This window comes from Mobula birostris, chromosome 29 (assembly GCF_030028105.1).
Source record: "Mobula birostris isolate sMobBir1 chromosome 29, sMobBir1.hap1, whole genome shotgun sequence".
In the NCBI taxonomy this organism is placed as follows: Eukaryota; Metazoa; Chordata; class Chondrichthyes; order Myliobatiformes; family Myliobatidae; genus Mobula; species Mobula birostris.
Genome location: NC_092398.1, coordinates 23,980,258 through 23,993,211, shown reverse-complemented (window position 1 = coordinate 23,993,211; position 12,954 = coordinate 23,980,258).

Sequence of the window (12,954 nt, the reverse complement as noted above, 5' to 3'; positions counted from 1 at the left end):
ATAGACCGGTTAGCCTAACGTCAGTGGTGGGGAAACTGCTGGAGTCAGTTATCAAGGATGTGATAACAGCACATTTGGAAAGCGGTGAAATGATCGGGCAAAGTCAGCATGGATTTGTGAAAGGAAAATCATGTCTGACGAATCTCATAGAATTTTTTGAGGATGTAACTAGTAGAGTGGATAGGGGAGAACCAGTGGATGTGGTATATTTGGATTTTCAAAAGGCTTTTGACAAGGTACCACACAGGAGATTAGTGTGCAAACTTAAAGCACACGGTATTGGGGGTAAGGTATTGGTATGGGTGGAGAGTTGGTTAGCAGACAGGAAGCAAAGAGTGGGAATAAACGGGACCTTTTCAGAATAGCAGGCGGTGACTAGTGGGGTACCGCAAGGCTCAGTGCTGGGACCCCAGTTGTTTACAATATATATTAATGACTTGGATGAGGGAATTAAATGCAGCATCTCCAAGTTTGCGGATGACACGAAGCTGGGTGGCAGTGTTAGCTGTGAGGAGGATGCTAAGAGGATGCAGGGTGACTTGGATAGGTTGGGTCAGTGGGCAAATTCATGGCAGATGCAATTTAATGTGGATAAATGTGAAGTTATCCACTTTGGTGGCAAAAATAGGAAAACAGATTATTATCTGAATGGTGGCCGATTAGGAAAAGGGGAGGTGCAACGAGACCTGGGTGTCATTATACACCAGTCATTGAAAGTGGGCATTCAGGTACAGCAGGCGGTGAAAAAGGCGAAAGGTATGCTGGCATTTATAGCAAGAGGATTCGAGTACAGGAGCAGGGATGTACTACTGCAGTTGTACAAGGCCTTGGTGAGACCACACCTGGAGTATTGTGTGCAGTTTTGGTCCTCTAATCTGAGGAAAGACATCCTTGCCATAGAGGGAGTACAAAGAAAGTTCACTAGATTGATTCCTGGGATGGCAGGACTTTTATATGAAGAACGACTGGATGAACTGGGCTTGTACTCGTTGGAATTTAGAAGATTGAGGGGGGATCTGATTGAAACGTTTTAGATCCTAAAGGGATTGGACAGGTTAGATGCAGGAAGATTGTTCCCGATGTTGGGGAAGTCCAGAACGAGGGACCACAGTTTGAGGTTAGAGAGGAAGCCTTTTAGGACCGAGATGAGGAAAAACTTCTTCACACAGAGAATGGTGAATCTGTGAAATTCTCTGCCACAGGAAACAGTTGAGGCCAGTTCATTGGCTATATTTAAGAGGGAGTTAGATATGGCCCTTGTGGCTACGGGGGTCAGGGGGTATGGAAGGAAGGCTGTGGCGGGGTTCTGAGTTGGATGATCAGCCATGATCATAATAAATGGCGGTGCAGGCTCGAAGGGCCGAATAGCCTACTCCTGCAAATTTTCTATGTTTCTATGTTTCTATGAAATGGATGGAGGTGGCAATGAGACACCACTTAAACAAAAGGGAAAGAAAGCTAAAGAGGTGGAGCCCCTTGTCACGAAGAGTCTCGATGAAAAGCAAGGCCCGGCAGCACCAACCGCTCCGCCACCCTACCCACCCAGCCCCCGCAACGATGCCGGCCCCGGTACCATTATACCCCCGGATACCCCAAATGGTATCTCTCGAAAGGTGAGATTGTGGTCCTAACATCGGATGAAATGGACTGATAGCCGAGGTAATAGAGATGGTAGCAGCCTGGGTCAGCAGAATAATCGCACTCAGGAACAATCGGCACATCAGCTCCTGCTGAAGGAGCTGATGAACCCGCACAAGGGGCAGGGGGAGGGGAAAGCAGGGAGGTAGAACTGGAGGAAGGGGTACAAACCAGGAGCATGACTCAACGAATGGCACTGACTCCTTCACCTCTCCGACATTTCAGCCTCCAAAAATAATGATAGGAGAAACAGCAATATTAAAGCCACAAACGCCTGCAGAGGCACGAGCTATGGTGGCTGAGGCCCCTAATCCTATAAAAAGACCGACAGCGTTCCTCAGTTGGTTGGAACAAACGTGCGAAATTTATAAGCCTCTCACGGCTTACTTGCGGACCCATTTTGAAACGGGCCTAGAAATGTTCCTAGGCAGCTTTGAAAGATACATTCCGGGTTACGCCTGGAGAGAATGCAGATTGGCGTAAAGATGATGACCAGGCACCACAGGCTAGTGAATCCCTGCGTTCTTGCTTGACCAATAGAGGGAACGAGGCCATCATGAGGGCAGCACAACGGCATGAGGACTCAGGAGAAGTGACTAGATTCCTACAGAAGACGGATGAAGGGGCCCCTAATGTTATAGCTCAGTTTAAGAATACTTAGGAGGAGTATGCCAGAGTTCTCTCAGAGGAGAATGGGATATTGGCCATCCAGACTCTGCTAAATTTCATGTTGCCCCAACAAGCGCAGATTTCTAAAATGCGAAATTTGAACTGGCAGGCTATGCCTTGGTCAGAATTAGTCACTACTTTGATAAACATGGAAAAGGAGGGAATCTTCGTCGGCCCCCAGGATGGCCTGAAAACACATTAGACAAAATTTTACCGACAGGAGCAGGGGAGGGGAAACGGAAAAGGGGGGACATAGAAAAAGAGAAGGGATAAATCCAGGATATGTGCCCAAGATGTGGGAAAAAGGGACATTGGGCCAAATAGTGCCGAATTTGGGCAAGGGAGAGCTGAAGTGCTCCCTATAAAGAACTCCCACAATCGACTGAACAAAACAAGAAAGGGGTGACCTCCTTCTCTTACTGCAACCCTATTGTACTGCTGGCAACTCGAGGGCAACCGCTACACAGTTAAAATGTGCCGGCTGCGGCGAGAACCTGAGGGGCTGGCGCCGACGAGTCTCACTGAAGCTTTGTGGGGCTTGTTGCAAGTGATCCAATGCTACTCCCGTTTACACTGCACCGCCTGGAATACAACGGAAGATGATCCGGTATACCGAGAGAAGGAGTACAGTCATGAAGGGCTGATAGCTAAGATACACCCAGACCCTTATCTCTACTTTGAGAAGGAAGGGCTGGGTATCCCGGTACGCCTGACCGCAGAGCAGCAATCCCTGTCCCACCTGGTACCTCCGTCAATACCTCACTTCACCCTTGCCGTGCGGTCTCCCTATCAGGAGAAACAGGTAGGCCCAGTGATTAAGTGGTTGCAATTAGCCCCTATTATCGACCGCACTGGGGACATTTAATGGAACGGGCCTGAGATGGAAAGAATACACCTTCCGGGAATTTCCCGTCAGTTGGAGGACACCTGAGCGAATTTCAACGACAACAACCGCCCGAGCCGCCAGGCCTTAAGGGCCCTTCAGCATTGGAAAGGATAAATGCAGACTTGTGGGCCCTCCACAAGACACATGTGGGTTCGGTGCTCACTGCGAGAGACCACCGTGTCAAGCTAAAAAAGAATGCTGTATTATCAAGTGTTAGGCAGTGTCGACTAGCAGCTAAGGCAGAAGAAGGAATAGCCCCGGTCATAGACTGTCTGCTCCAACAGGGGATTCTCAAACCTACCGTCAACCCCTGTACACACCAATACTGCCTATACCTAAAGTTGGACGACCTACTGAGCGGCGCGCTCTCTGCATGATGTAAGGGCTGTTAACAGCATTGCAATTCCCATAGCACCGGTGGTACCTGACGTCAGTATGATTTTTTTTTTCATCCATTCCCTCTGATGCTACTGTCTACACTGTGGTCGACCTATGCTCCGCTTTCTTTTCTATTCCTCTCCATCCGGATAGCCAGTATTTGTTTGCCTTCACATACAAGGGGCAACAGTATACCTGGACCCGATGCCCCAGGGGTATACCGAAATTCCGGCCGTGTACGCTGCTGCCGTTTAACATGACTTAGACAAGTGCCATCTGGGAGGATGTTCCATATTAATGCAATACATCGACGATTTGTTGGTGGCGTCAGCTACACTGGCAGACTGTGTAAAGGAGTCAGTGACCCTACTCCAGTTCCTAGCTGCCCGGGGTCATAGGGTGGTTAAATCCACGCTACAATTTCGTCAGCCACAAGTGCAGTACATCGTGTTTGAAATGAAGGCTGGGACTCGAGAGATAGGAACGGACCGAATAGAGGCCATTCTACCGACACCGCCGCCTCAGACGAAGAAAGATGTTCTTTCCTTCCTGGGGATGGTCGGCTGTTGTTGACAATAGATACACGACTACCGCCTGCATGATGCAGTCCTCCGGGCCGCCACTGCAAAAGAAGCGCCTACGCAAGTAGCGTGGAACTCGGAGAGAGAAAATGCATTACGAGCCCTGAAGGCAGTTAGAACCACAGCCTTAGCTTTCGGCCTCCCCAATTATGAACGTCTGTTCCAGTTATACGTCTGCGAAAACGGAAGGTTCGCTACTGGAGTCCTCACCCAGAAGCATGGGAGCGGATAGAGACCGGTTGCCTACTGCTCCACGGTCCTCCCCGAAATGGATGCTTGCTATCATCGCGCAGTGGCAGCAACAGGTATTATGGTCGAAAAGTCGTTGCCACTGGTCCTCGACCACCTCTGTGAAGTCCGACTGCCCCATGCTGTAATGTTGCTTTTCAACTCATCCGCAACACAACAGTTCACCGCTTCTGACGCAGAGGATACGAGGTAATTTTTCTGTCACATCCTAATTATACCGTATCGCCGATGACCTGCAGTTAGTCTTGCTACCTTTGTACCGGAGCCTTCCGAGGAAGACGAGCATGACTGCATTACTGTTTTACAACACGCCACTTCCCCCAGGGTGGATCTGCGAGTAGACCCATTTGCCGAATGTGGACTTGATCTTCTTTACTGATGGCTGTTCTCACAAACCAAGGGATGACACTTGCCGTGGTGGATCTACACCAGACAGTGGAGGACTATGCGCTACCTCAGGGCATTTCAGCCCAGGCTGCACAACTTATTGCCCTGATCGAGCCTGTATAATAGCCAAAGGCCAGACAGCCAATATATATATAGACTTTCGCTATGCCTGTGGCGTCGTCCATGATTTCGACCAAATATGGAAGAATAGGGGTTTCATTACATCAGCAGGGAAGTCCATCAAACACTCCCAGCTAGTGTTAAATTTGCTGGAGGTAATTTAGTTGCCCAAACAGGAAGCGATTATTAAGTGTTGTGTACGTGCAGCCATAAGATTGTGCTGTTATCCATTAATGAAAAGAGCCTTATCTGGTTCCTGTGGTACCAGAAATGTTGAAAGACACAGCCAGCAAGGAGTACTGGTGGGGTGAAGAGGTGTACCCAGGGAAGAAAAGACCCTTCCCCACACATATGAACTCCCTTATGAGGAGGAGGAGGAGCAAATACCACAGAAAGATCTGTTGATCCAGAAGATTAACAAGGAGGGAACTATAGAAGAAATATATCAAAGCTTTACATTGTAATGGGCATTGAGGAGCTAATGATTTGCTTTAAAATGTGAATTCAAAGTCTACAATCATTTATCTATAATTAATGTACTCTGTGTGACTGAAATTTGCTTGCAGCCGAGATATAAAAATAACTGTATCTGTACTTCTTTGTTCTGAGAATTTTTCTGTGTCTGCGGTTGAGCCACATTGCCTGATATATTTTTGAGAACTAACACTTAGGTAAAATGTGTAGCTGCTCAAGTTTTTTTTTTTTTTTGCTACTTCGCTATTCGGTAGCGTTGCTGGAGTTCCACTAAAATACTAAGAAACTGATTGCTAAGCTTTGCCTTGAGGTCGTCATGCAGGATGCAGTGGACTAATTATAGATTGTTCGCTAAACTGTTAGCCATTGTTCTCTGTAAATGCTAGACAAAGGTTAAAATAAGGAATTATCTGGTCATAGACTGTCCTGAAGCACGTATCCTTTACTTCTGTAAAAGTCCACTTAACTGTTCCTTGTCACGTACCATTCATGTATAAATACGTCTGAGTTTTTACTTATTTTAAAATCTTTTTATTGTTATATTATACAAAAGAAATAACACGAGTACATTGAAGTAGCAACACTTACAATGTCTCAAAAAAGACATTATCTTAAGGATTGAAAAAAAAATTGTGATATCAAAATAAAACCTACTTAGCAGACAAAGTGAGAGAGAAAAATCCATCCGGTGTTCAACCCCGGAGCCATGCGTCATGCAAAAATCTTCTAAAAATAAACATCAAACCGCCAGCAAGAAAAGAGAATATACCAAAATGTTTACAATTAGATCGTGGATAAAATTTATCAATTAGCTAAAATGATAATAACGAGCGAACGAGCCCCATCTTTTCTCAAAATCAAATAAAGGTTCAAAGGTTCGACTTCCAATTTTCTCCAGACTAAGGCATAGCATCACTTGAGAGAACCATTGTGACAAAGTGGGAGCTGATATATCCTTCCACTTCAACAAAATGGCCCTCCTAGCTATCAGCGTAACAAATGCAATAATATGTCGGTCAGACACAGAAATACCATGAATATTTTGAGGAATTATTCCCAAAAGCACAGTTAGTTTATTAGGTTGTAGATTAGTTTTAAGTGCATTAGAAATTGTTGAAAAAACTGACTTCCAGAACTGTTCCAATATAGAACAAGACCAAAGCATATGTGTCAGTGTAGCTATCTCAGTTTTACATCTATCACAACGACTATCAACATTAGAAAAGATTTTAGAAAGTCTCTCCTTCGTCAAATGATAACGATGTACAATTTTAAATTGAATCAATGAATGGCTAGCACAAATTGAAGAAGAGTTAATCAACTTCAAAATCCGCATCCAATCCTCCGTCATAAAAGTCAAATTAGTTCCCTTTCCCAATCCTATTTAATCTTAGATAAAGGACGCTTATCCCATTGTAATAATAAATTATAAATTCTTCTAATAGAACCCTTGATCGAAGGATTCATATTTATATTAGTATCTAACAGATCAGCCTGCAATATGTAAGGAAAATTAATTAAATATTTTTGTAAAAAATGTCTAACTTGAAGGTATTGCAGAAAGTGTGAGTATGAAAGAGAATATCAATTAATTGTTTAAAAGACATCAATCAATCTTCTTTAAATAAATCCTAAAAAAATTAATACCTTTATTTTTCCGAAGTCAAAAAAAACTGATCACTCAAAGAAGGCTTAAAAAGTAATTTCGATAAATTAAACTACAAAGTTTAATTTTTTTAAGATTAAAAAAATTGCGGAACTGGAGCCAAATTTGTAAGGAATACTTAATCACAGGTTATAGGTTTAAATTAGCAAGTTCAGCTAATTGTATAGGTAAAGCAGCTCCCAATAACGAAGTTAAATAAAACTGTTTTACAACTTTCAGTTCCAGGTCTACCATAATTGGTGGATCACTCTTATCAACCCAATATAACCAAAAAACATGAATTGTATATTTTACAGCCCAATAATACATTCTTAGATTAGGCAAAGCAAGACCTCCATCGTTTTTCAATTTTTGTAAGTGACGTTTACGAATTCGTGGTCTTTTATTATTCCAAAAAATAGATAAAATAATAGAATCAATCCGATCAAAAAACTTCCTAGTCAAAAAAACAGGGATATTCTGAAATAAATATACAAAAAATGGTAAAATCATCATTTTAACTATATGAATACGACCAACAAGTGAAAATGTAAGTGGACTCCGTCTACTAAATAAATACTTGATAGAGCCTACTAAAGGAACAAAGTTGGCTTTATAAAGATCCTTTTTTTTAGCAACTATAATACCTAATTATCTAAAAGAGACCGTGACTTTAAAAGTGTGTAATCATATATGGAGAGAGAATGATTTAAAGGAAAAAAGATCACTTTTACTGAAATTTATTTTATATCCTGAAAAATCTCCAAATTCATTAAATAATTTTAGCAAGGCAGGCATAGATTCGTGAGGATTAGATATATAAACCAATAAATCGTCTGCGTAAAGAGAGATCTTATGCATGGTCTCATTCACAAAAATCTCATGGATATTTTTAGCCTCAATAGAGTAATAACAAGGGGTTCTATTATTAAATTAAACAACAAAGGACTTAATGGACAGCCTTCCCTTGTCCCCCGTGAAAGCTGAAAAAAAGGAGACCTACATTTGTTAGTGACAACAGCAGCAATAGGGGCTTTATATATCATTTTAATCCAATCATTAAAATTAGCTCCAAAGCCAAATTTCTCTAAAAACATTAAATAAATATTTCCATTCGACTCGATCGAACGCTTTTTCAGCATCCAAAAATACAACACATCGTGGAGTTTTAAAAGAGGACGAATATATAATGTTCAATAGTCTCCGGACATTGAAAAAGAATAGCGACCCTTTATAAAGCCATTTGATCTGGAAAAATAATTTTACTCAAAATATTCTCCGGCCGATTGGCCATTATCTTTGACAAGATCTTAGCGTCGACATTCAGTAATGAAATAGGTCTCTATGTAGCACAATCAGTGGGATCTGTAACCTTTTTAAAAATTAAAGAAATAGAAGCCTCATGAAAAGTAAAGGGTAAGTCAAATTTCACAAAAGAATCCTTAAACATTTCCAACATACACGGAGAAAGCAAATTTCCATTTGTTTTAATAAAATTCTGCAGGATAACCATCAAGTCCCGGGGACATACTAGATAGCATTGACAAAATAGCTTTGTGAATTTCGGCTTCAGTGATCTGAGCATCAAGAGTTTTTTTTATCCTCAGCCGAGATTCTAGGAAAAACAATCTTTCTTAAAAAAGCATTCATTTCAGAGGAATCTAACGGACATTGAAATTTATAGAGTTCGGCATAAACATCTTGAAAAATCGTATTAATTTCTTCATATTCCTAAGCCAAAGTACCACCTTTCCTACGAATTGTCATGATTTGCCTTTTGGCTGCAGCCATTTTTAATTGAGATGCGAGCAGTTTATTATTTTTATCTCCAAACATATAAAATTGTCTCTTTAACTTAAGCAAATAGCCTTCAATGGAATGAGTTAATAACAGGTTATATTGTGATTGAAGTTCTACCCTTTGTTTAAATAAATCACTATTAGGGGAAATGCATAAATATTATCAAAATCTTCAATTTGTTTTGAAATTCTATCTAATTCTGCTTCAGTCTGTTTTTTAAGTTTAGCTGAATAAGAAATAATCTGATCCCGTAAAAATCCTTTAAGTGTATCCCATATAATTAATTTAGACATACCCCCTATATCATGAAAAAGAAAAAAAAAATCTTTTATCTGGGTTTCAATGAAACTGACAAAGTTAGAGTTTTGCAAAAATGTCTGACACATGCGCCATGGTGGGCGAGCAAGAATAACATCATCAAATTCAAAAGACAAACTCAAATGCGCATGATCTGATATAGCAATGGCGTCATATTCACAATTTTTAACACCAGGCAAGAAGAGGTGATCAATTATAACATAATCGATCCTCGATTTTTTTTATAGACATGTTAGAAAGAATGTTCTCTGTTATCGGGATGAAGATACCCCCACAAATCAATCAACCCAAAATCAATCAAAAAGGAATAAATAAATGACACGGAACGATTTGGAAGTCGCTGATTGGTTGAGCTCTTATCAATCATAAGATTTAAGCAGCAGTTAAAATCCCCGCCCGTTATCAGCATATATTCATTTAAATCATGCAGTAAAGCAAATACCTATTTAAAAAAAGAAGGATTATCTAAGTTAGGACCATACAAATTAACCAAAAGAACTTTTCTGTTACAGATCCTTCCTTTAACAATTAAAAATCCACCATTCGAATCCGATTCAATATCCTCTTAAATAAATGTATTAGATTTAATAAAGATAGACACGCCTTTTGTTTTACTCTGAGAATTAGAGTGGAATTGCAAACCGTTCCACCATCCAAAAAATATATTTTGATCTCCCGCCCTGATATGTGCCTCTTGAGCAAAAATTATCTCTGGTTTGAATCGGTTAATAATTTTAAAAGTCTTTTTTCATTTAATGGGATGATTCCAACGACGTACATTCCAACTTGTTATATTAATCCGTTTAAATGCCATATTATAATTTCATTCCGGTTTATACATGCGCAGAGCACATACCAATACTGGTTGATCAAAAATGGCGGCGATGAAGAATTCGACCAGATAGAAAATACGCATGCTCCAGAACCAGCTAATGGGAAAAAGCCCCTAACTCTAATCCCACCCCTTTCCCGAAATCCCAAGAAAAGGGCAGGCAATCTATGATAGAGTTCAAAGTCACTGAGCGCTCCGTCTGTATTTTCTTTCCCTCTCCCCAGTTAGTAAAAAGAGTAAAGTGACTTTGTAAAAAATACAACAAAGTCTCAGCAAAGAAAGGCACTTACATTCCATCATGTAATAAACAAGAAAGAACCAAAATAATGTTATCTCTTAGAGAGAAGAACCAGCGCCATCTTTAAGTTTAACATTAACTCCCTAAAAAACTTCAAATTCAATTATAAAATGTTATAATAAAACAGAAAAAATAATAGTATATTTGACCCAGCTGAATTTTTAGTAGGAAAATACTACCAATCAGCTGATTAGAAAAAGAAACAAAAAAAGAACTCAAACCAAGTATTAAATTAAAGGAACAAATCCTCTTATCTTCTTTTCTCAGTCGAATGTTCAGATAATTATTTAGACAGTCATACTTGAGCCTCAAATCTTCTTTCCAAAGGAAAACCAACAATATGCAATAATGAACAACTCTCCTTGTCTTCTTTAATTAGTCTCTCAATGAAATATATGAATGACCTTCATAAATCTTTCCAAAATGCGAATAATATACAGATAGCCAAACAAACTTTCAAATGGTTCATTCAGTAACGACGTCAGTAACAGCGGTGGGTAAAGCCTGAACAAGGTCCAGTGCAGCTTTTGAATCAAAAATAGTACGAAGCGGAGAATTAGCAGGAAAAACTTTAATTCTTGTCGGATACCTCAGAGACGGAAATAATTTTTATCATATGCCTGTTTCATTGCCAGGGCAAATTTTGAACTTTGTTCCATTACCTCTCTCGAGTAATCTTCGTAAAAAAGGAGCTGAGACTCCATAAATCTAAAAGCTCTCTGTTTTCTTGCCTGTCGCGTTATTTGATCTTTAATTTTAAAGTGATGAAAGCAAACCAGAACAGATCTTGGTTTACTAGAATCCTTCCGTTTCGAAGCAAACGCCATATGCGCCCTTTCTATCGCAGGCGGCTGTGATAAAATGGTAGGAAACAAAGTGTGGAAAAGCTTACCAAAGTAAGCAGTTAAATCTCCATTTTCAGCTCCTTCTTGCAGCCCAACCATTCGTAAATTCTTTCATCGAGACCTAGATCAAGGTCTATAATCTTAATTTGATATCTTTCTAAACGAGTTGTAGCTTCAGACAACTTTTTCTTAGTTATCTTCAATTCCTCTTCATGTGTAATAACTTGAGTTTCCATTTCTTTAAGTTTTCGCAGAAATGACTTCATTTCATTACTGTACTATTCTTTTCCGGTTGGTCTTTAATTGATCCGTTCTGATCCATAATTGAATTCAGTGTCCGAACGATATCTTCAGCCCACGATGGAATTTCATCAGATCTTTCCTTTTGCACCTTTCCTTTCCCATTACCTTTATCACTGGGTTCAGGTAAATTCTTTCTACTTCTCGCAGGCATAGACATCAAGAATCAGCAAATAAAAATTTTAAATTCGAAGTTTAAACTACGGGGAGAGAAAGAGAACTAAGAGCAGCAGGGAATTACTGCTACTCCATTTGCAGACAGGGGCGACCTCCGAGGTTTCTTGTTTGACAGAGTCCCAACACCCCGATTTTAGGAGTTTCAACTATCCATGATATCATGTATCAATAAAGATTTTCCGAAGCAGCTCCCTTCAGGTCCGAGAACCCTTTTTTCGCGACAGTTACTAATCACTCTAGCAGTCATCATGTCTACCGGCAAAGTTGGAACACAAGTGTGGAGGAGATACTGACTCCCAATGCAGAGATGGTGACCAGAGTTTATTCTTAAAGATTCCATCAGTCGCTTGGCTGATTACCACTGTCACACGTAGCATTCCCAAAACTGGGACCCCGCGGTTAGGTGTAACTCGGATTCCACTAACATAAAGAAGTAACATGGAATCCCCAAGCTTATCAAAATAATCTGAAGAAGTCTCAACAGAAAGCACCGCATCCCAAAGAGCGAATCGCTCAGGAAAAAAAAAGCACGAAGAAATGTTATTCATTGACATGTCTCGTTAAAGTTAACGAATTCGGGTGCTCCTATACTCTCAGAGCTCAACACACTCCTGGACCCCGCACAGTCAGCGGCATTAGGACCCGAGTAGGCGGTCACTCCCGACGGAAGGACTGTATAAGTGCGGCTGCTCTCCTCTTAAGCAGATGAAAAGACGTTTCCATCTTCTGAGATTAATGTGTTTATAGAAAATATTAATCCTTCAGTTTTTCGCTGTTTCTTTCTTGTGGCCGATGGCAGGGGCTGAGCTGTTAATTGTTGCCTGTAAGAGGCAGTATTGGGGAATTTGGTGTCACTGTCCCTGTTCTTTTCTGAAATTAAGGGTTCGAACTTCTGATGTGTAGGGAGTATGTGATTGTTATTGTCGCCGATTTTTTTTTCATACGGGCGAGGGGGAATATTGGGGTCAGGGAGTTGTATTTCTTTCCTTTTCCGTGCCGGATAGACTGTGGGAGTCGAAATGTCCAGTATAACTTCCAAAGTTACTTCCATTTCTCTATGAGATCCAATTAGGGCGGTATATATTCCCCATTCCTAACAGCCCTCTTGAAAGATGGAGGTGAACTGCGCCCTTGAATCGCCACAGTCTGTTGAAAGGGGCTACTCGGGCCGAGGCTGCAGGGTTCAGAGCCGTTGACGGTGATCGATTTTATTGAACTTGCCCGTGATCGAATGGCAGAGCAGACTTGTTCGGCCGGTGGGCCTCATTCTCATGCCTTAAGGTATTTTGAATTTGGGACAGCGAATGGATCGGAGGTTATTGGTACTGTTCGCTGCGGCCACTCACCAACCCTCCCC